Source organism: Cibotium barometz, chromosome 44 (assembly GCF_041138505.1).
Source record: "Cibotium barometz isolate CiBa-2024 chromosome 44, ASM4113850v1, whole genome shotgun sequence".
NCBI lineage: Eukaryota > Viridiplantae > Streptophyta > Polypodiopsida > Cyatheales > Cibotiaceae > Cibotium > Cibotium barometz.
The window spans coordinates 40,480,380-40,505,393 of NC_141089.1; the positions used below are offsets into that span (position 1 = coordinate 40,480,380).

At 41.4% G+C, this 25,014-nt stretch overlaps 1 protein-coding gene across 2 annotated transcripts in view; it reads left to right on the plus strand.

Moving 5' to 3' along the window:
* The window catches only part of LOC147613285 (uncharacterized), a 57,048-nt gene extending 46,431 nt beyond the window's left edge, over window positions 1-10,617 (plus strand). For both annotated transcript variants that reach the window (XR_015263392.1, XM_086782566.1), the window contains one exon: window positions 10,255-10,617. The gene's annotated coding sequence lies outside the window, so the exon portion shown is untranslated. The remainder of the gene's footprint in view (window positions 1-10,254) is intronic.
* Window positions 10,618-25,014: the final 14,397 nt, after the last annotated feature.

Consider the following 25,014-nt stretch of genomic DNA (forward strand, 5'->3'; position numbering starts at 1 on the left):
TGTTTGCTTGCTTGACGTGTCACTTACTGAGCGGGGACGCCTGCCAGTGAGTCATGAAGTCTGCTCTGTCTTCTGACGAGTTTTGTTGCATGTGAACAGGTGGTAAGTATATTGAACATGTTAGTTTAATACTTTAATCTCTAACCTTTTGATTTATAAGGTTGTATGTTCACATACACTTAAAGTGGGCACCCCCTTTGGGCACCCACTTAGGGGCCAAGGTGGGGAGCCACACTAGACTTATGTGTGTGTGGGGGTGGGTGCATGGTCACGTACCCACACCCCCATGGAACTGGCCGCCCACATGCAATCGTGGGGAGCCAGCCAACAATATGGTTTAACTCCACTTTAATTTTTATAAAAAAGCCTTCACCTCCATCGTAGACTCACCCGGCGATTCGCTTCCACCATCTTACGTAAGAGAAAAACAGCCGGCGACCCTCTTCGGTGCATGCTCTCAAGCAACGCCATCTCCATCACCTCTGCAGCAGGCGGCCAAAACAGGCTGCAACCGGGAGTCTCCTCCCCTGCACAGCGGCTGCTCTACTTCCCGTACTGGCGAATGTACTTGCAGCAGGCGTCTGCACCTGTTTCTCAGCAGGCTGCGTGATCCTTTGCAGGCGGCCAAAACAGGCTGCAACCAGGCGTCTCACTCCCCTGCACAACGGCTGCCACCACCTGAAGGCTACGTTTTTGCTCTTCTACAGTCGGCTGCTCCTCCACGCCATCTTTTCTTCAGGCTACAGCCAGGCGGCTGTGTACTGCAACCAGGCGACTACAGCAACACAGAGGAACAGAGGCGGCTGCTCCTTCTGCCCTGCAAGCGGCTGTTTCACCTTTGTTCATAGTACATACAGGCTACATTTGTTTACCACAGGCACCTACACCACCTGCTCTCCTCTAGGCGATGGCTGTACCCTGTACAAAAACAGCTCTTGCTTCTTCTCCCTCTGGCGACTGAACTTTCCATGCGTAGCTGCTGTACCTCCTGTTGGTAGTTGTGCCTCTGTAGCCAGGAGGCCATACCTTTCTTCAGGCAACTACTCCTCTCGACATGCTGCTGCATCATGGTGTTTCTCTCAAGTAACTGCGTACTGACACCATGAATTTTGGCCTTCCATTCGTCATCCACAAGTACGTGAATTTTCAGATTTAAGTAAGGCACTTTGTGATAAATGTGATAAAGGATTCTCTCCACGGCAACACCTGTTTGGTGGCGGGTAGTCGAAGCTCTTTGGAGAACCACGGTCCAAAGGTGCTGAGATTGGGAGAGCCAGGCGTTAGTACGAGAGCGCCTGTTTGTGCGTGGTCTTGGAACGCTCTCCGCGGAGTCCAGTGAAAGCACAGGACCGTAGAGATTGAACCACGCTAGTGGTCGTTCTACTTCGAATATCTACTTCGAGCTTTTTGTTTGGTACTGTATTCATCTTGTACATGGACATCATCTGGTTCTTGGAACCCATGGAGCATTGTATTTGTTAAATACTCCCAATAAATATATCATATATTGAGGGGGGGGTCGGCCCGTTCCGGCCCCACTGCTGGTGTCCATCTATCTCATTTCATTTCATTTCAATTTCAAGTTGTTATTAAGTTGTCCATTTCAAATTGTGGTATTAAGTTGTGCTATTACGCGTGTGGGTGTCCAACGGAGTCTTTCCCACTTGACGGGATCGGTTTCATTGGTATCAGAGCACGGTTGTTTCCCTCTTCCTGGTGGGGAAACGAACCTGTGTACTGGACACCCCGCTTTTAGCACACTTAAACACAATGGACAGCCAAGGCAACCCTTTGGAAGTGCCTAATTCGAGGGGTCCATCTAGTGCCTCTCGTGGTTCTGACGCTCTGCGAGGAAGGCACAAGCCCCTTGAAAGGGTTAATGATAGTGAATCAAAGGGTCAACTGTCTTCAGGAAAGACAGTCATGTTTGAACAAGAGCCTAATGCAATGAGGGCTGAAATGGAACATATGAGAAAACTTTTGTAGGCACAAGAGCAAGAGTTAAAATTTTTGCATGAAGATCCCCATGTGCAAAGTGCCATTGAAGCTAGGAAAGTTGATGCAATGGTAGATGTAACTTCTGAGTCCGTGGCACGGGAAGTGGGCAAGAATCCAAGGGAGTTAGCACTTGCCTACCTCCTCCGCAAAGGTGATATCAAAGAGGGGGACGACGGAGAGCTGAAATTCAGAAATCCACCTCGCTTGAAGCATGGAGATCCCGCATCTCAAAGGCTGAAGTCTTTTATGCAAAAGGAAGAGGTGACAGTCACCTCTCGACATGCATCTTCTCCACAAGGCACAAAGCATGACAGATATATGTATGCTAGTGCTCATGGAGAGCATAAAAGTCACATGCATGCAAGACATGTATCCCATGGTAAGGGTGACATGTCTGCTTCTAGAAGAATTTTGCCTTCTGAGCTGTCTCATGGAGAGACAATGCCATATGCAGGTAAGTCACATGCATCAGAGTTTCAAGTTCATGGAGCACATGCCACGTGCCTCATGAAACTTCTATGACGGCCCATGGAGCCCATGCAGATAGGGCTGCCTCGTTGGATAAGGGGAAAAGAAAAAGAGAAGACCATGAGCCTCATGCCAGAAAGCTCAAGGAATTTAAAGCAGATGATAAATCTGTCAAGTTTGATGTTTTTCATGGAGAGCATGAAGTGTTAGCATTTGTGGCACAGTTCGACATTGCTTTTAGTGATGAGGCCTTCACTGAGAAGTCAAAAGTACGCCATGCTAGCATGTTTTTGAAAGGAACCGTTGCTCATTGGTGGATCACTGAAAAGATCACCAAGGATCCCATTTGCACCTGGAAGGAATTTAAAGACAGATTCTATGCTCAGTTTTTGCCACCAAATGCGAGTAAACTCTCACCCAAAAGTGGGACAGTTGGAGCAAAGAGATAATGAAAGCGTGCAACAGTATGTCAACAAGTTCTGGAAAGTGTTGCTGGAAGTAACTCCCTTTATGCAAATCACTGAGGATGAAAGAAAGAGGAAGTTTCGCTCTGGACTGCAACCAGCATATCGTTCGGGCATTGAATTGCACCCGAAACATACTTTGCAACAGCTCACAGCTTCTGCTCTTGCTACGGAGCAATTGGTGCTCAAAATTAAGCAGGATCAAGGAGGTTCAAAGGGGAAAGACAAGGCTGTCCCAAATCTGCAAAAGGGTGGACATCCACCTAAAAAGAACTTCCGGGAGACCCACAAGGGTGGTAAAGCTGAAAATACCACATCTAAAGATCAGGGCCGAAGGAAGAACAAATTCGGCTTAACCCCAGAGCAAAGAGAGCAATATGCCAAGGATGGAAAATGCTTTTCTTGTGGTAGCAAAGACCACATGTTTCGACAATGCCCAGATCGTAAACCAAAGCACGAGGACAAGCAGACCAAGGCTAATGTACATGCAGTTCCTGATGTGCAAGGAAATACAAGTCATGATGCAAAAGAGCGAATGGTATGCAAAGCTTGGGGGCAAATCAAGGATCAGCCCGCATTATTCATGTTTGATGACTGTGCAACCGATAACTTCATCTCTATGCAAACGGCAGCTGCATTGGGTATTGAGGTTGAGAACACGAGACCTCAGATTGAAGCCGAAGCTGCATTTATTGGTAAAGAGGTGCAGGTTACCCCATTGATAGGGAAGTTGCGCATCCATATCCAGGGCTACCTTGATAATGAACATTTCCTAGTTGCTCCACTAAATGGATGTGATGTATTGTTGGGCAAGCCCTGGCACCATAGGCTTGAGCCCCGCAAAGACTACAAGTCCAATATGATTTCTTTTATGCATAAAGGCTGCATGCATTTTATTGATGCTTGGAAAGAAGGAGATTCCATCCCACTTGTATCACACATCCAAATTAATAAAGCAATCAAAAAGAGTCTTTCTGCGTACTTGGTTTTTGTTCGTGATAGCCTTGTGCCAAATCATCAAACTGTGGATGCTATGTCTAATGATAGGCTGAATTTTCTTTATGCATTCAACGACTGTTTTGCTGATACATTGCCAGGTGAATTACCTCCCCAAAGGCCCGAAGATCACCGCATAGATCTTGTGCCAGGTAGTTCTCCACCCAACAAACCCGCATATCGAGTGAGTGCTGCACAACAAGAAAAGATCATGAAGCAGGTAAATGAGCTTTTAGATAAAGGTTTGGTTTAGCCCAGTTCCTCATCTTATTGCTCTCCTGTGCTTCTTGTTCAAAAGAAGGACGGTTCATTCCGCATGTGCGTGGACTATAGAGCTTTGAACAAGCTTACCATCAAGAACAGATTCCCAATTCCGTGTATTGATGATATTTTGGATAAGCTTGATGGTTCCGCTTGTTTCAGCCGACTTGATTTGAAGAGTGATTTGAAGAGTGGTTGTCACCAAATAAGAGTGGTTCCACAAGATGTCCATAAAACTGCATTCAGGACAGCCTTTGGACTATATGAATTTTTGGTAATGCCTTTTGGTCTCACCAATGCTCCTGCCACGTTTAATCGTATGATGGATAGGATAATATAGAGTTTTACATCCACTATTGGGCACTCATGACGTTGTCAGGTGTTTTTCTGAAAGGTGTTTTGGGCTTGTGTACATATGGATGCATGGCATGTGTGAAGGCTTTGCTATGGAATGCGTGTGCAGATGTACATGGATGGCTTTTATTTTGGGCTTTTACAGGTTTGTCAGAAGCGTGGTCTACTGGAGGTCGCTGGAGATGATATCAGCTGTTCGGCAGCTTGGGTTGTGTACGCGTCCCAAGTATAATTGGGCACTGGAAGATTGCATTTGAAGGCGTGTGGAAGCACGGAGGGCAATTATCAGTGAAAGGGGCCAGGTTGCCTTGTAGATGGTGTGAAAAGGAAGGTTTGGGTGGATGTATGCATGGCAGGATGGAGGGAATATGCTGAATAGCATAGTGGCCATTTTCTAAAAAAAAAAAAAGAATAATAAATACCCACAACGTGGCCAGCTAGAAGAAGTCGACGTGGAGGTTTGTTTCGAGTGCCAGCTCCCTGGCTAGCGTGAAAGAAGAGTCTAGAGGTTGGCGAAGAGACAAGCAAGTGGGATATAGCCGCCTTGTGAAGAAAAGAGAGAAGGGGCTTCTACTGGGGAGAGCCGCCTTGGTGAAGAGACGTAGCTGGATCGTTTCGTGTGTGGTCGCCTAGGAGTAGCTGGCGTGGCGAGCTGGACGTGCGGGAGAAGCTGTCTGGCGAAGGGCCCTCTGAGCACGCCGTCTGCAGCGCAGCAGAGAAAAGGTTGGCGACAAGCTTGAAGCGGATGATGGAAGGTATTGCACAGGGAGTAACCGGCAGTGGCTAGCAACGTGGAGAGTGTGTGGCGACGTAGAGAGAGGACGTCGCTGGGAGAAGGTGTGGTTGGCGCAGCCACAAACGCAAGAAGGAAGCTTGAAGCTGGTAGCGCAAGAGGGCGCCGGCTGTAGAAGCGTCGGCTGGATGTTGAAGTTAGGTGGAAAGTAGCCGTCTCAGGTGTGGCTGGCGACAGGCAGATGTACAGGGTGGTTAGGGCCAGTTCTCAGTGAAAGGCTACAAAGAGGAGAGTTTGGAGAGAGGGCTCATGTGTGGGGTGTTTTGCTGATTAGCCGCGGTTGGTGTCTCAGGGCAGCTTGAGAGCAAAGGTGATGTGTTTCTCAGGAAAGGTGACAGGGATTAGCCAAGATTAATGGGGACAGCTTGGTGAGTATGCATCCTTGTGTTGATGTGAGGGTCGTGTATGTGAGAAGGTTGTGTGAATGAAGCTTCTGTGTTGAGAGAAGTTGTATGAAGTGTTGATTGGGAATCAAAGATGAAAGACACTGGTGATGTGTCTGGTTATGTTGTTGTGTTGGTATCCTGTGTGTGTTGATTTGCAGGAGAAGGCGTGATTGACGTGTTTGGTGGTGTAGTCCACGGGTTACACTCTCACAGCGCACTTTGTGCCAGCCTTTGATTACCTCGTCACGCACACGGTGGAAGAGTAAGTGTTGTTGGGTGTTTACTTATTAGTGCCTCTGTTTTGGCTATCTTTCTGGTGTGGGTGGGTGGTGAACTGTGTGAAAAGTGTTCCAGCCGGTGGCTGGTGGTGCCCCCGTTGTGTTGTTGTTTCCAAAGTTGGGAGGTGAAGGGCTATAGAGGCATGGTGTTTTCTTCCTTGTTTTCACCTCACATTCTTTCTGGTGTCCCCACTGAGGAGAGCTCAGTTTTTTGAGGGTGTCGATTAGCAAGGAGTAGTTCTGCTTGAAGCCACCTCCAGAGGTTGTATGCCCCATAGGAGCACGACTCGCTAGCTACTTTTTCTTGCAGTGTTGTGTTGGTTTTCAAAATGATGTCGTATTTTTTTGGTGGTCCTAATGAAGATGTACCGGATTTTCTTGAGAGGTTCGAGGTTGCGTGCATTAGCAACCTTGTTGATAATGAAGAGCAGGTGTTGAAAACTTTTGAGGATCTTTTTGAAGAGTGATGCTAGAGATTGGCTCAAAAGTTTTGAAGCAAAGGAAGCTAAGGCTGTACCACCTAGTGTTTTGACAGTAGACAGGTTGACAGAGGCTCTTTTGGAGCGGTTCTAGCGAGTTGAAGACTCGAGTGTGCTATGGAAGGAACTCAATGATTTGCGACAGGGACAAGGACAAAACGTGGATGATTTTTTGCATGTGTTCACAGGGTTGTGGGATCGATGGTGCTTTTCTTTGCGGAGTGAGGCTCCCCTGATGTTTGTGAAGAAAGGATTGTTTATGAGTGGTTTGCTTCCTGTGTTGAAGCTCAAGGTCGAAGGGAAGAAACCCAAAACGTTTGAGGATGTTGTGCAGATTGCAAGGGACAAGGAGTGGAAGATGAAGAAGATGGCAGAGCTTGGTATGCATTCAGAGGGTGTGCATGAGGATCTCTTTAATGCTGGAAAGGATGCCAAATGTTTTTTGCTGGAAGGAATGCCTTTAAGGCCAAAGCAGGTGAATAGATGTATGCTTGATAAGCCGTCAGGGTTCTTTTCATGGTTGAAAGGGTGTTCGAATGAGGATTCCATACATGTTAAAAAGCCAAAGCAAAAGGAGTGCTTGACAGGTCTTGAAGAGAAGCCATCGTTTTTGGAAAGCGGGGTTGTCGACGAAGACGTTATTATGCCGAATGAAGAGATGGAGGTGTCAAATTGTGTAGAGGAAGAGATATCCTTGCAATCGTATGTCGATGCTGTTGTGGAAAGTGATTTGGAATGCTCTTTGGATGATGAGCTGGATTGTATTCTTGATAATGCATTGGATGATCTGTTGGAGTTGGCTTCCTTAGAGAAGATTACTTGCATACCAGTTGTGCAGGAAGAGAGTGATGGTGTGACTGATGATGAGTTGGATGCTACTTTGGATGATGACGTGATAGATTTCGCAGGTGCGGTTGCTGATCATAAGGTGTGTGTTCCTTGTCATGCCCAAGAGAATGAGTCGGTTGTCAGTAGTGAGAATGCATGTGAGGCTATTGTTGTTGGTCGAGGGGACCAAGATGCTTTGCCTGGGAGTTTAGGGAGCTTAGACTTGGTAGGGATGCCTGTGCAAGATGTGGAGAATCTTGAAGGATCACCAATGGTCTTGAAGCTGGAGAAACTACAGGGAAGTGATAATGATGAGTCTACAGTGCATGAAGTTGCTATGTTTGATGTTGATGGGCTGAAGGGAAATGGGTTTATGGTGGACACACCACATGTTGATGCTCAGCATATGGATGAGTGGTTTGGCTATAGTCTTGGTCTGGCAGTTTGTCCAGAGGGAGAGCTGGAAGCCAATGATGTAGGTTGCAAATTGGATGATCATGAGGTGGGAGTTGAAGATCAGGTGTTTGTTAAATCAATATATGATTATGAGTGGGAATCAAATGTGTTAGAAGGGAGTAGAGGTGAAGAATGGTTGTTTCCATCACAAGACCATGTGAGCTGGTATGGAGAAGGAAATGCAGTATATATTGATGAAGCCATATATGAAGAGCCCAGGGGGTTGCTAAAAATGGAAGACCATAACAGGATATATCAATGGTTATTTGACAGAGGAAAATGCTTGAAGGATTGGAAGGTAGATACATCGATATTTCCTTTTGATCCTGGTGGATAGCTATTGGAATTTATCTTTTTGCTGCTGAGCATGAATGCTCTAGCAGACCGGGGGAGGGGGGGGGGGGGTTGGCAAAGTATGTCAGGCGTTTTTCTGAAAGGTGTTTTGGGCTTGTGTACATATGGATGCATGGCATGTGTGAAGGCTTTGCTATGGAATGCGTGTGCAGATGTACAGGGTGGATGGCTTTTATTTTGGGCTTTTACAGCGTGGTCTACTGGAGGTCGCTGGAGATGATATCAGTTGTTCGGCAGCTTGGGTTGTGTACGCGTCCCAAGTATAATTGGGCACTGGAAGATTGCATTTGAAGGCGTGTGGAAGCATGGAGGGCAATTATCAGTGAAAGGGCCCAGGTTGCCTTGTAGATGGTGTGAAAGGAAGGTTTGGGTGGATGTATGCATGGCAGGATGGAGGGAATATGCTGAATAGCATAGTGGCCATTTTCTTAAAAAAAAAAAGAATAATAAATACCCACAACGTGGCCAGCTAGAAGAAGTCGACGTGGAGGTTTGTTTCGACTGCCAGCTCCCTGGCCAGCGTGAAAGAAGAGTCTAGAGGTTGGCGAAGAGACAAGCAAGTGGGATATAGCGGCCTTGTGAAGAAAAGAGAGAAGGGGCTTCTACTGGGGAGAGCCGCCTTGGTGAAGAGACGTAGCTGGGTCGTTTCGTGTGTGGTCGCCTAGGAGTAGCTGGCGTGGCGAGCTGGACGTGCGGGAGAAGCTGTCTGGCGAATGGCCCTCTGAGCACGCCGTCTGCAGCGCAACAGAGAAAAGGTTGGCGACAAGCTTGAAGCGGATGATGGAAGGTATTGCACAGGGAGTAGCTGGCAGTGGCTAGCAACGTGGAGAGTGTGTGGCGACGTAGAGAGAGAACGTCGCTGGGAGAAGGTGTGGTTGGCGCAGCCACAAACGCAAGAAGGAAGCTTGAAGCTGGTAGCGCAAGAGGGCGCCGGCTGGATGCTGAAGTCAGGTGGAAAGTAGCTGTCTCAGGTGTGGCTGGCGACAGGCAGATGTACAGGGTGGTTACGGCCAGTTCTCAGTGAAAGGCTACAAAGAGGAGAGTTTGGAGAGAGGGCTCATGTGTGGGGTGTTTTGCTGATTAGCCGCGGTTGGTGTCTCAGGGCAGCTTGAGGGCAAAGGTGATGTGTTTCTGAGGAAAGGTGACAGGGATTAGCCAAGATTAATGGGGACAGCTTGGTGAGTATGCATCCTTGTGTTGATGTGAGGGTCGTGTATGTGAGAAGGTTGTGCGAATGAAGCTTCTGTGTCGGGAGAAGCTGTATGAAGTGTTGATTGGGAATCAAAGATGAAAGACACTGGTGATGTGTCTGGTTATGTTGTTGTGTTGGTATCCTGTGTGTGTTGATTTGCAGGAGAAGGCGTGATTGACGTGTTTGGTGGTGTAGTCCACGGGTTACACTCTCACAGCGCACTTTGTGCCAGCCTTTGATTACCTCGTCACGCACACGGTGGAAGAACAAGTGTTGTTGGGTGTTTACTTATTAGTGCCTCTGTTTTGGCTATCTTTCTGGTGTGGGTGGGTGGTGAACTGTGTGAAAAGTGTTCCAGCCGGTGGCTGGTGGTGCCCCGGTTGTGTTGTTGTTTCCAAAGTTGGGAGGTGAAGGGCTATAGAGGCATGGTGTTTTCTTCCTTGTTTTCACCTCACAACGGTAGTGGGGATGTCGTAGTATCTAGTCTATACTATGTATAATGGAGTTGATAGTTATATAGTCTTGTGGGTTGACTACCATGAGTATATAACATGCACGTTTCTAAAAGGTGAATTTGGGCATGTTCTTGGATTCATCTAGGTATATATATTTATAGCAGCAGTGGGCACTATATAAGTGAAACTGATTTGGTAATATGGTGCGTATCAACAGATGGTGTGCTCCTCAGTGTCATACTTCGTTTCCTGCATGCTCCTCAGTCTCATGCTTACCCCATTTCCTGCATTCTTTGCAGCTCTCAATTCTGTCGAGTGGGTGCTGTTTCCTCTCGGCCTCAATGTGGAGCCTCTGATAGTCATGAAAATTGCGAAGTGCCTGTGATGTGCGTGCGCGCGCGTGTGTGTGTGTGTGTGTGTGTGTGTGAGAGAGAGAGAGAGAGAGAGAGAGAGAGAGAGTCTAATCAAAACTTTACGTTGTTTGCTGCGCAGCATAGCTTAAGTGTACGAATTGGTTATGGCAGTTGTTTCTCGTACGATTTTTATTTTTGTTACGATGATCATGGTGGTGGTTCTGTGCATCATCTTCTTGGTCATTGTGTCAGTCTGGTGGTAGCCAGAGCTTCCAACGGCTACAGGAATCATGCCATCTATTGTGAAGGTGATGGACACCTGAATAGTCATGACAGTTTCTGTTTGAGCAAATAGTTTAGTCAAAGGTTTATTAGGTGAGCTGCTACTGGATGTCGAGCTAGATATCAAGGATGTGTACATTGAGAACTCTTTTTGGAGCATGTAGACTCGTGAACTCAAATACATAAGTTTGATTCCAACCTTAATCAAGATATTCAACAAGGGCTTCTCTCATGGCCTTTTATTCTGATGCAAGTGGAGATGGAGGGTGCTTGGTCGTGCCGTTACAAGTGGATAGTTTTTAACGTCTCTCTCTCTCTCTCTCTCTCTCTCTCTCTTCCCCCCTCCAGTTAGGATGTGCGTGCTTGTGTGCTGTACCTTTTGACTTAAATCTCTCTCTCTCTCTCTCTCTCTCTAAAATGTGGTTGTGTGTGCCCTTCAAATATATATCTGCTAGGGTATATGTTCTTTCTATGTTCTACATGTGTCGTAGACATAGTCAGATGAGAGTGCAACAAATTCAAAGTGTCAGATTGTGTAGAATATTAGACTTGAAGCCAATGCTTATTTTTCCAAGTAGGTCTCTTTCAAATTTTTCCTTGATTGTATAGGGCATATTTTCTTCTTTGCCCTTCAAGAGAAGGCCAACATAAAGGTTACCTTTCAAGTTTCTCCCTAAATATTCACAAATGAAATAAAATTGTTGCCAGTGGCTCATAATATGTCATGAAACAAATTGTTAATTCATTGACCCACTATCTAATTGTTCGTTATAATCCCTTTGCTTGTGAAATTTGTTTTTTTTGGTCACCATGGTTTTGTTGTAAAGCTACATTAGCTTTGTCAATAAGCTATCAAAGAATGTCTTAAAAAAAAACTAATCACTGTGCAATGTGTAGTTACGAGGACTCAATTCTAACCAATAACTCCATTTTAATAAGATTTCAAGTAAGTTTAAACAAGTATGATTAATCTTTATTATCGTGTTAAGCTTAAATATCAAGTTTGATTAATATTTATTGTTGGTACTTATTTAAACGCAGAAGTTTCTAAATTGTAACATTTTGATAAGTTTTTAAATTAATATCTGTTTAAGCCAATGTATCTAAAGAAGTAACATATTAATACCTATATATATACCCTTCATGTGCAGGGTTCAATTTTTTTTTTTGACTATCATGTGCGTTATTAATACCAGGGTTCAATTTTTTTTTGACTTTCATGTGCAAGAAGTGTCGAAATTATATAAAGGCGGTCATTCTCGAATGTATAGATCAGTTGACGTTGGGAGTCAATCATTATGGTTTGACTTTCGTTGTATAGATCAGTTGACGTTGGGAGTCAACCATCATGGTTTGACTTTCATTGAGAGTTGGCGTTGGGGACGTTGGGAGTCAACCACCATGGTTTGACTTCCATTATGTACTCCAAAATCAATGTTAAAGTCTCGAGGAAGTGTTGAATTTCTCGAAAGGTAGTCAATTCCGAAGCTTTAAAGTCTCGAGGAAGTGTTGAATTTCTCGAAAGGTAGTCAATTCCGAAGCTTTTCGGCATTTGCAAAAGTTGGTTCTGAAGTGCCAACCATGAAAAGGATTGATCGAAGCCCTCTAGCTGAACCAATTTCTTGCTTAATTTTCAAATCTGTTTCTTCCTTAATTTTCAAACTGTGCAAAGAAAAATGGTGGCAATGGTTACTTCTCTTCTCTTGCACTTTTGCTAATGGGTCTACATTGTGGGCAACTTCGTAAAGACAGATAATAATGAGCAAAGTAGAAAATCCTATAAGGTCTATACTTAGATTTGCATTATACTAAGGTTCAATTAGGTTTTGTCTAGATTAACAACCTTAGGACCCTCTTTTATATGCAAATATAGTCTTGTGATTAAGTGGAATGAAGAGACTTGTCACCTCCTCACCATCTCATCAACACTTCTTAATCATGTTCTAGAAATGATCATTAGGAGTGCAAAAAAAAAGATTTATTTAAATGAACCGCTACCTATGATTGCAAGGATTGGTTGGAACCCTTTACTATTCTATGAACTAAAATTTCAATCCTCATATCACCATATATTACTATGCAACCATACATAAATACATGTATACACATAATATACATAGCAATAGACCATAGCATAGGCAATGCATGCGTTGCCTTACGTATTTCAAGAAGCCTTAAGCTTATAGATAAGGCATAAATGTCTACGCTTTATTGTATAGACCTTTTCATACTCCTTGGGCGCAATCTGATAGACCAAGAGAAATTTTGTGTCCGTTTGTGATAAAATTTTAAAGTTTTTTTGGAGGGTTTTTTTTTTTTGGTTTTTTGGTTTGGGGGTGCGAAATATTGTATATTTTTGCCATATCAATGGGATGTATTTTGAAAATTTGAAAATGTACTCTTTCTTGTAAAAAAGGGACCTTATTTATGTATGTTTCACAAAATGCACGTACAATAATTTTCATCAAAATTGTAAATTGATTGTTTTTTAATCAATGCCCACTTTTTGGCTCAGGAAATGTTTGTTGATGTTTGGGAAATCTTTGACTAAGGAATATTTACAATTGTCCATTTGATTGGAAATCATGTTAACTCCTCCCTACTATGTGTAGGCCTCTTGTTGTTTTGAAATCATGTTAACTTCTTCCTACTATGTGTAGGCAGACATTATTCATCAACACTTGAAATGTAGCGGGTGCATTGCACAACCCAAATGGCATCACCAAGTAGTGGAAGAGTCCCCTCTCGGTCCTAAAAGTAGTCTTGTATTCATCACCTTCCTTCATGCGAATTCGATGATACCTCGATCTCAAATTAATCTTTGTAAACACACTTGCACCATTGAGCTCATCGACATCAATGCAAGGTATTGGATACCTATTCTTGATAGTGACCTTATTGAGATACTTATAGGTCAATACACATCCATCCTTCTTCTTCACCAAAAGAACGGGTGAAGCGAATGACAATTGAATTGGTTCCATCATCAACAACCTCGATGAGTTCCTTTACTTGCTTTGCCACCTCATCCCTTTCCACCTTCGAAAGTCAATATGGAGGCTTATTGACCAGTTTTGCATTCGGTTCAAGCTCCACTCCATGATCCATTTATCTCTTGGGTAAGCACTAAGGCATGTTCAATTTATCTTGGTACTCCTCAAGTAACTTCTTCATGCCTTCATAATTCACTATTTTGCCCTCCTTTTCAGCTTCAACACAAAGATGTAATGCATATAAAAGGCCCTCTTTCTTGAGATTCCGGTTGAGTTGAATGGCATTTATCAATGTAAGCTTTGGCACTTCATTTTCCCACAGTGTGACCTTGCAATCCTCATGCACAAAGCTTATGAAACCTTGCTGCACATTCATAGAAAAGGTTCCAAGCGAGGATAGCCAATCGCAACCCAGGGTAATATCAATGGGACCCATGTCCAAGACCAACAAATTAGCTTTGCATGTATATTCCTTTGAGAGAATAAGAACTCATTGCAAACCATTGTATAATCTTTGCACCATTTGCCACTTGAACTAAATGTGAAGAAGATAAGGCTTTAGGATGCAAAATGAGATTGCACAATGATCTTTTGTTGATGAAACTATGCGTACTACCACTATCCACCAACACATGAGCTGCTCTTCCATTGATCTAAGCTTCGAACCTCAAGGTACTAGTACAAGTTCTACAACTCACATATGCATCATAAGATAGTGTGCAAAGAGTAGCTTCATGCCTCGATTCCTCTATAGTACACATAGTATAAGGTAATACATCATCGTATTCATCCTCATATGACCCACTGGATCTCAAGGAAAATCACCACTAAGCTCATGGCTCTCATCAACTTCCTCCTCCTCATGGAAATCCTCAAAACTTTCAGCTTCTTCATCAACTCCATTATCTTCCAGGCCCATGAGAATCAAATTGAAAGAAATCTTCTTATGCTTGCATGTTTTATAATGATCTCCACTTTTCTCCACACTTTAAAGCACAATCCTTTTGCCTTAAGCTCATTAATGTGATCTTCTTTGATCATGGTGCTCTTGTTCATGTCACCATCCCACTCAAGCCTTTAGAAGAAGAACCACCATTTCTGAAATTTGTTGCTGCTCCTCTTCCATAGATCGTAGGAAATCTAGGGATGGTGGAACCCAAAGTAGCACCATATTGAGAGAGAGATTGTATTTGCACTCATGATGGAGTACCACATGCACTCAAAGGGAGCACCACCATATGGAAGCTTGAGTGCTCTCACGTTATGATTGTCATTCATTTATTGTCATTAGGGGTTTGGCCCATCGTCCTTTATACCTAGCCCCCATTTTGAACTACATTATTCCTTGACCTTCACACATGACGTGGCCCATTGGCTCATTACAATTATTCCCCTTAGCCTTTGTTCCCAAACATCAATTCATATGTCCAAGACTCATGCCCATAGGCTTATCACATTACAACAATGGTGGTGTAAACCTAGAACACTCAACAAAATGCACGATCTTTTTCAAAAGCATACTATAAGCATAATAGAAGATAATGATAGAGAGAATAAGTGGTAAACATAGAAGGATGGCTACGTTCCACATTCATGCACTGCCATGGAGGGAGCTGAGATGGCTATTAGATAAACACATGATTGATCCCCAATGAACAATTAATATAAACTGTAAGATAAACAAAGTGTGAGGCCTAGGGTAGTAGAACATCTGCACATCCTTAAACACGATGATCTTACACATAAAGTGACACTGAATCTCAATGTGCTTGGTGTAAGCATGGAATATTAGATTCATCATAATTGCCTTGTAACTCTAGTTGTATTACACCACCACATTGCAATACTAATGGCTACTCTTGCTCTATTCCCATATCCTCCAAGATCCACTTGAGCCAAAAGCCTTCATAAAGAGAGACTAAGCATGCAACCTTTTACCAAGCCTCTATTAAAAAGAGGGTCATAGTGCCTACTTCTTGCTAATCTAAGGAATACATACCAAGTGTGAAGAAATAAATGGTGAACCAAGTGTGAAGAAATAACTTATTGCTGAGCATCTAGTGTGTTTAAACCACTAAGTCACAAAAATGATAAAGTATTTTTCTTATGCTACTGTAGGTGATGCCATAAGTTAGTGTCCCATGGACAAAGTGCAACAATTGTTGCATCCTTACCTTCCAATGGTACACTTGCAACACAACTGGGACTGAAGAACCTACTTAAGAAATTAAAAAAAAAAGATTTATTCAAGGATGAGGTAGTTGATAAACTGAGCGATCGAAACCGAGCAACCCCAAAAAAAAAAGCAAAAAACTGTTGGAATTCCACTTCATAGAGCTAGCAAGACTATTGTTTAACCTTATAAATATTGAGATTCTTTATCCAATTAATTTTCCTTAGTATTAGCATTAGAGGCATCATGCTTGCTCAAGGGTTAATAGAATTACTTAATATAGCATAAATATGACATATTGAAACCTCACTGCCATGCATGTGGTCATAAAAAAATTCACAATTCTTCAATAAATTCAAACTAAAATTCACTATGAACTATTTGTAACACCACCATAGGCATAGTACAAATGAAAATGTTTGTTTTTAAAATTATATAACTCACGATCAATAAGTAGCTATAATCACATCTAATCCTCTTCAATAAAGCCACTCTTTTTTCGATGCCAGTCTCACATCCATGCATTATATCTCCTATCCGTGGCCATTTCTTTAGCCATGGATTTTGCATAGATTAGCAGGTAGTTTAATGAGTGCTCATTCCTTACACCACTCTAAAAAGATTCTAATTTGCAAGCTATACTCCAAGAAACCAAACGACATATAAAATGTGTAGCCCCTAATGTAAGCACTAATACAAAAGCTAAGTAACTAAACAACGTACAAAATTTGTAGCCCCAAACAGCACTACCAATACTCAAAATGTAAACAAACACATAAATTGAAATAGAATATGTTCATAATCATAGTGTCCAAAAAAGTGAGTGTAGCAAAGCTGTAAGGCTCACTAGTCAAAAGGGCTCACAACTGGCCTCTTCTTGTAGCCTTTACTCCCCTCATCCACTTGCCTATCCTCAACTCTTGCCTTTTTGCTAGCTACAGCCTGCACAAGAGGCCAAAGCATTCGTCGCTATAGAGGCGTCGAAGTCAAAGGAGAACATGTCCTTCTGGAGGCTTGATAAGTTCTCATGAGGGGAGATGTCCCACACCCCATCTCTAGCACAAGACAACTTGCCACACATAATAACTCTAGGATGCAAGAAACAAAACTAACAACGTACTCAAAGACGCCTCGAATGATGGTACAATAGTCCTATGGACATTTGGTATATAAAATGTCCAGACATCATTTGAAGGGATAATCTGATGCATGTCAAATAGATGTTGACTATCTGCAATAAACATGGCGGGCCTCCCTCCACAATGCTTCACAAATAACAACTGTGAAGCATGAAACTAAACATAGTGATCATGACCATGTCTTACGGTCCTATGTATTCTTAAAAAGGACACTTACTTCAACATATTCTTCTATAATACATTTCTTCATACACAAAAAAAGTATTTCAAACAAATCAATGTTTATTGGTTAGGGTCCTCACTATCAACAGGCACTCTCCAATGCAAGTGGCATATCCATAACGGAGCTTGTCGTGCGCATGACAGATCACCTAGCCAACTCAAGGTCCTACACTCTAACGTAGCACTCCACCCAAGTAATGTGAGGACCTTTAAGATAATGCCACACAATTTATAATTGACATGCACCAACATTTTCAAACTTAGCACAAGACATAATGCATGTTCAATGCAAATAAAGGACATAAAAAAACCAACCACCCACTATCTTCTATGCTCGCCTTGCTGTGACAATCATGCCATGTTTTGACATGCTCCTCCCTCAATCTATTCCATGGTGGAATCCCTTCTAGTGTCCGCATGCACTCATCTCACTGGGGAAGTCGCACAACAAAGTTTGCTGCCCATTTCACCTTTCTTCCCGTCTTTTTGTATTCAAGAAGAACTCATATATCTTGGCATATACATCATTCTTCTTGGCCAGAGAGAAATCACACCCCATCTCAAAATAGTCTCCCACTACACAACCATATCTAGTGGGAGATCCATGAATCAACGCTACATCCAAAGACGGTGGATATCAATAAACATAATGGACCTCAACCTTTTCCAAGGTAGTATTCCCTGCATAAACTAATGCAAAAAATGGAACCACACAAAAGCCTTGGCCCACACAACAAATAAAATCTGAATTCAATGCTACTAATACACATAACTTTGTTTGAAAACACATACCATCTCCTTTCCAATGGATCTATTGAGTAGCACCTACTACTAATGTTGTGGGGTGATGATGAGTCATCCTCATCCTCAATGACTATGCATGAAAAATAAATATAGCATTCCTCACACCACATTGAATGCATGCAACATAGTTTAAAATTCTTGCCTAGGAGAGCATGCACACAATACCTTCTATCTTGCCTAGGAGAGCATGCACACAATACCTTCTATCTTGTCCTTCTTTGTTGCCCCCTTCCCCCCTGTTGCTCTCGACTTCTGAGGAGTTTCCATTGAGGCCCGTTTCTTTATAGCATGAAACTTATACATGTCTCGCTCTCTTGTGATCACTTGTCTTTGGTTAAAGTCTATCCACCAAGGGCAATTAGCCAAATCCCACCATGCATGATTTTAGGATACATACTAGTCAAAGGCTCCACCCGCCGATGCATTGCTTTGGCATCTCAGAAATCCTTTTTTCTTTCAACAAGTGAGAGATATCTAACATCAACAAAAAAAAAACAATTCAACCATAGTTTAATTCATACAGATTAGAGCCACGATTCAAAGTAGAACCCTTAAATGGCAACGGTGATAATGCAGTGTACATGTGCTTTCTTCCCTTTAGTTTGATTACATACATGTAACGCAAAAGGGAGTAATCCCCTCCTGCGATCACCAATGGGTGCACATTTGAAAGAACTGTACATAGGTCTTCCAAAGAGGCAATGGCATTCCTCTCAATCTTATCCAAGAACACTTCCAGTTCTAACCATCTTTATCACAACACAAACACACAATGTAAAAATCAACACCATAATACAAAATCTCATATACAAAATCCATGTACACACATTCATGCATACGTGCATATACAAATCATCAAAAGATTAGGTTACCAGAATCTCCCAAAATCTTTTATGAAGCTTAGTATATCTATGTACACATCAACAAGAGTTAGTGATATAGAAACCAACCCTTGGTATTCCACATCTTGCTTGGTCGTGTTACATGTTTTGCATTATGGGATTACTCTCTAGCAAAGAAAGTAGAAAGCCCCTCTTCTCCATTTTAGAGAGGTGACAAGGCAATGAATTTCAGCTTTTCAAGGGTCACTATGGAGTCTTTGTCATCATACTGCAATGCAAACAACCTCTTCTCCCAAACATCTCCTTGTTGGGGATCAATACAATTCAAGACCTTGAATATCATGACAGTGAAAAAAATTACAAATTACTTCACAACACAACAATAAGCCCATCCCCTAGATAATAGAAAGCTTAACATAGAATCTACACAACAATATGCCTGTCCCCTAGACAATAGAAAGATTAACATAGAATCTACACAATTCAAGAATACCTTCCCCATTCAATCTAGATCTGGGGTTGATCTAGTTAATAGGATGCATCCAAGAGGAAGCCTGGGAGAGAAATGGGTGCATTTTGATCATGTGCATCGTGTGAAAGGTTGGTCAACATTGGGAGCCCACATTCATGATCCTTTCATTCGGGAACTTATTACAATTATGTGAATTTAAATGTGAGCATAAAGAGGCACCGATGGAGTTTTGGAGAATGTTGAATGCACAAATGTTGAAGAATGGTTATCCAATACCAAAATTCAAAGGCATTATATCCAATGAGGCCAGTGTTGATTGTCTTGCACTCATAACTATGTACAATGGCGACCCTACAAAAAAGCTGATTGGCAAAGAGAGATCATGTGGTTTTCATTGGGAAATGAACATGGTGGATCATACAAAAAGATGCATTGAACTTGAGTTTTAAGAGGACCATAAAGTGCTTTGTAGAAAGTGGAAGAATGCATCTTCAGAAGCCTTTGCATATATATATATATATATATATATATATATATATATATATATATATTGAGGATATCAGAAAGTGGTGGAATAAAAAACATGTGAAGGAAGGTGAATTCCTTCAACCTACTTAATGAATTAACTAAAAGATCAATACGAGGACCCTTCAGCCTACTTAATAAATTAACTAAAAGATCCCTTCAATTCTCATGTACAAGGTCTCATCTGCTAATAGTGAAACATTCTCCATAGAAAGCTTCGAACCAATCTTTAGAGGTGTACAACCAGCCATGCTCCTTTGGTATCTTTGTAATATATTTTTGCTTTAAGAGACCATGATTTTTTCTCATTTCAATACTCAAGTGGTCATGCATGAGACTGATGCTTTGGCCATCCCAATCTTCTTTGCATTTCAAGCCCTAGGGGCTTGTTTCAAACCATATAAAGATTTCTTAAGCTTGCATAGCTTTTATTCTTAACCGGATTGGGTAAATCCAGTTGGTTGACTCACATAAACTTCTTCCTCTAAGTAATAATTTAAAAAATGTCATTTTGATGTCCAATTGGTGCACTTTCCATCCATGGTGGATTGCCAAAGTAGTAACAAATGTGATAGTGGTTATACAAGAAGTGGGGGTAAAAGTTTTACTGTAGTCAATCCCTTTTTGCTGGGCATAACCTTTGCAAAACATGTTTGGCCTTGAGCCTACCAACAGATCCATCGGCCTTTCTCTTGACTTTGTAGACCCTTTTAGTACCAATACGGAGAGGTAGATCCATTAAATCCCAAGCACCATTTTTCTTAATAGCATAAATTTCATCATGTATGGCTTTAACCCAATTTGGATCTTCTTGAGACTCTTCAAAAGACAGGTTCATCTACATCATGTAGAGAACAAAGAATTAAAAACTCAACAATATCTACTGAAGAAATGGTTTACCACCGAATCTGGGTCTATTCACAACAACAAACCATGAAACATGTCTAGGGAATTGGCATAGGTATGTTGAGTGAATTCCATCATAGGATAAATAGTTTTCTTAGCAAAAAGAACATCCAACAACTAATAATGATTTTCTTGGTAAGAGGATTGTAGAGGCGGCAACCTTTGGTTTCTACACTATGGCCAGTAAAAATGTATTTCATTGCCCCGTCAAGCTTAGTCTTGCTTTATGTTGGCACATGGGCATGTGCCAAATAACCAAAAACATGCATCATGTGTTCAACCTTAGGTTTTCTATTGAACCAAGCTTCATAAGGAGGGATTGTCTTAAAAGCTTTAGTGGGGCACCTGTTCAACACCATAGGTAGCACAAAGAATTGCTTCCATCAAAAGCTTGTGTGGAAGCTATTGAAAGAACCATGCATCTAACCATTTCCATGAGAGTTCTTATTTTTCTCTTAGCAAGCAATACCATTCTGTTGTGGTGTACAAGGAGCTGTGCATCGATGCTTAATGGCTTTTTGAGAAAAAATTTCTTTAAAAGCATTAAACTCTCTATCTGTATGGAAGGTTTGGAATTTTAAGCTAATTTCATCCTCAAACATATCAAGAAAGTGTTAAAAATGAAAAAAAACTAATTTTTCTTTCATGGGGTAAGACAAACCAAATTTTCTATACTCATCAATAAAGATCACAAAGTAAAGATTTCCTCCCAAAGATGGAGTCCACATTGGACCACATACATCATTATGGTATGAGTTGCAATTTGTGGTTAACTGTGTCTGTTGCATTCTTTGGGAAAGGTTAGTGGGAGAGCTTGCCAAGGATACATCCTTCATAAACCTATCTAAGTGGGGGATCAAGTTGAGGCATGTTCTCTAACATCCCATGTTTCTACAAAAGCATTAATCTACCAATCGATGTATGGAAAAACCTAGCATGCCACAACAATTGGGCATCTTTCATTGCATTTGAAGTTTCTGCTAGCAAGCATCATCACACTTGTTGTGCATGTCTAATTTGTATAAACCATGGTTGAGAGTTCTAGTAGGCATAATTGTCATGTCCTGTTCTCTATCATGGACAATGCATTTATCATCTGCAAATTCAACATTAAGACCCCCCTTACTAGAGTGAGCACTGAAAGTAGATTCTTCTTTACACTTGGAACAAAAAGTATATTTTAAAGATAAACATCCTCACTACTAGTAGTAGTAAGGAAAATCTCACTAATATCTTTGGTTGGATATAGGAGGCATTGTTGGCACACATAACAGTGTGACCATCCTGCATAGATTCCATATTATTTACTAAACTTATTTGAGAAGTAATGTGCTTGGAAGCACCACTGTCAAACGATTTGAAGCAGTTGCACTGAGACATGAATCCTGGTTTAGGATTGAAGATGCACAAATAGCCATAAATGAGAAGTCTTCAAGGATAACATTCGCAGAGTCCTCTTTCTTAGTTGTTTGGGGAAAAAATGGTAAAACCTTTGTTAGATTCCTTCTTCTTCAATTGCATGGTTGGGCTTTTTGTAATACTGACAAGATTTCTTCCTCTTTAATTGCATGGACAGGATTTTTGCAATATCGAGACAAGTAACCTTATTTGGCTTATTGGAATCATCCTTAGCCTCAAAAGAGTTATTTGAATTATTCTTCTACTGGAACTTCTTGCCTTTGTTCTTATTTGGTGACAAGAGCTTGATCACTGTTTAGAATTGATAGATGCATTTATTCTAGAATGTTCCTTCTACACCAATGTTAACCCAATTCTAGGATTAACAAGATCTATCTCCATTATCTTACATCAAGGAGTCACGATAGATACACCAAAGGGTCATACATTCAAGATACGAAGCAATAGCGTCCAAAACGACAACTTGGACGGGCGCCCGTAATGGTGTGACGGAGTATTATGGCAATTCCCACTTCAAGAGTGTGTGGTAGCAAGTTAGGATGAAGTCCTAAGTGATGTACTTCATGGTTATATTATGAGAGTAGTCATTGTAATAGCATTAGGACTCTTATGAGCCTAAAGTGCCCGGTCGGCCACAATTTAAGTGAGTGTGAACACTTATGGTGGCCATGTATATAAGTGAATATCTCATAATATAAGATACTCTTCCATTGTGCAATTGAGTCTTGCTCTTGCTAATCCTTTGCTAATCTCTCTCCCTAATGCATGCTAGTGAGTGTGTGTGAGTGAAGTTAGGTGAGAGGAGGGACGAGTACCTGTAGTGCAATGCAACGTTGTGACAATGCTCGCGGGAGGAGGCGCGGTGGAATTTCTTCTCAAGGAGTTATAGAGCTTGGAGACCTCAAGGGTTATGAGCTCGGCCATTGGAAAGATCCGACAGTTGCGGTTCACCAGCAGGTAATCTCTTTTTGGATACGTTTCAAAGAGGGTTAGGGTGATTACGCCTTAACATTTTTGGCACCGCCTGCCGGGGAGCCATCCCTTAGCTTTTTCCATCGTTTTTCCTCTAATCTACGCATTACCATTGCCCATTATCTTGATTAATGGTTTCCCATGAAAAAGATATGGATTTTATGGTGATGTGTGAGATCTGGTGTAGAATAGCTCTGTTTTTTGTTTTTGGAAATAATGTCTTTTAAAAGATTTAGCTTAAATTATTGTTTTTGTTGTTGTTATTATGGTTTTTCATGTTCTTTTAGGACTTGCACATAGTTTGTATTAGGCTTAGTTTTTTGCATCCATTGCATCAAACAATGCAATTTTTAGTGAATGTTAGCTCTCTTTAATGTTAAACATAAAACTAAGATCATTAATTTTAGTTTAATTGTGTGTGAAATTGTTTGGATTAGAGTGTTAGCAAGCATTAGGAGTAGCTTAATCTTTCAAAAGATTTCTTAAAACCATAAAAAAATCCTTGAATTTGACTAATTTCTCTTAATGGACTGGTTTTTGTCATTAAGGATGATTAATCTTGCTCAAGAGAGAAAAAAACTAGAAAATGTGTTAATTGAGGTCTAAATTGATCATATGAGTAGTCAAAATTGGTGTTTTTGAGTGTTTTGAGAGCATCTCGAGATGCATCAAAACACCTAATTACATCACTTTTTTTATTAATTGGAGAAATTTGACTCCCTTTGCTTCATTTTGCTTTAAAAGAGGAGACCATAATTATGAGTCTAATTAATCCCCTATTTTAGATTAATTTACACATTTGTTGATGAAGATTAGCATTCCCTTGCTCTATCCAATGATGTGCTCAATTGTGTGAATTAATTAAGGATTAGTGGTTGATTAGAGTCCTTGATTAGTGTAAAAGAGAGAAAGATTAGTGAAAGGATTAATCTTTAATCACTTTTTTACATAACTCATTAAGGCTAATGAGCATTCAATGAGTTGATACTCATGAGTTGTCAATTTGTCCATTTTGGGAGTCATTTAGGAAGGGTGTAAGGAGTGTCATTTAAAAGGTTGACTTTTTTTATTTCCACTTACCTTTTTGGAAAAATGCCCATATCCCTTTCATTTTAAATTCAAAAAATATCCCCCCCAAAAAGAAAACTTCGTATTTTCCACTAGATTCCAAAAAAATTTTTGAATTTAATATTCCGTAAAGTTCGATTCATGGCATGAATCATTTTTCACAACTTCACGGAGCTAGAGTTCATGCCCAAAAGGTTCACATCCTCGAGAACCACGCGCGCACAAAAATAAATAAATAAATCAAATTTAATATTCTGTGAAGTTCGGTTCACGGCGTGAATCATTTTCTGTAACTTCACGGATTTAGAGTTCATGCCCTAAAGGTTCACGTCCTCGAGAACCGTGCACAAAAAATAGTAATAATTTAATATTCCGTGAAGTCCGGTTCACGCGTGAACCATTTTCTACAACTTCATGGAACTAGAGTTCACGCCCAAAAGGTTCACGTCCTCCGGAATCACGTAAAAATTATTTTTTTTTAAAAATTTGAATTTAATATTCCGTGAAGCGGATCCGGTACATGGCGTGAACCATTTTCTGCAGCTTCACGGAACTATAGTTCACGGCCAAAAGGTTCACGTCCTCGAGAACCGCACGCAAAAAAAATAATCGAATTTAATATTTCATGAAGTTCGGTTTATGGCGTGAACCATTTTCTGCAACTTTATGGAACTAGAGTTCACGCCCAAAAGGTTCACGTCCTTGGCAACCACGCACAAAAAATAAAATAAACTAAAAAAATTTCGTGAAGTGGAGTTCACGACGTGAACCATTTTCTACAACCTCATGGAGCTAGAGTTCATGCCCAAAAGGTTCACGTCCTCGGGGGAATGGTGCGCAAAAAAAGAAAAATCAAAATTTATAAGACCCGTAAAGTCTGTCGGCATGAAAAGGGGTTCGTCCGGCAAAAAAAAAAGACTCTAGAAAACGCCCCTGTTTGGAGGCCCGTATCTCCTAAACTGTATATCCGATGAAGGCGTTCTAAGGCTCATTGGAAAGCTGACATCGAGCTCTTCGACTTTGGACTCGTCGTTCGAAGTCAAAATCGACTATTTTGGCCTTCGACCAATAGTCTCAAAATT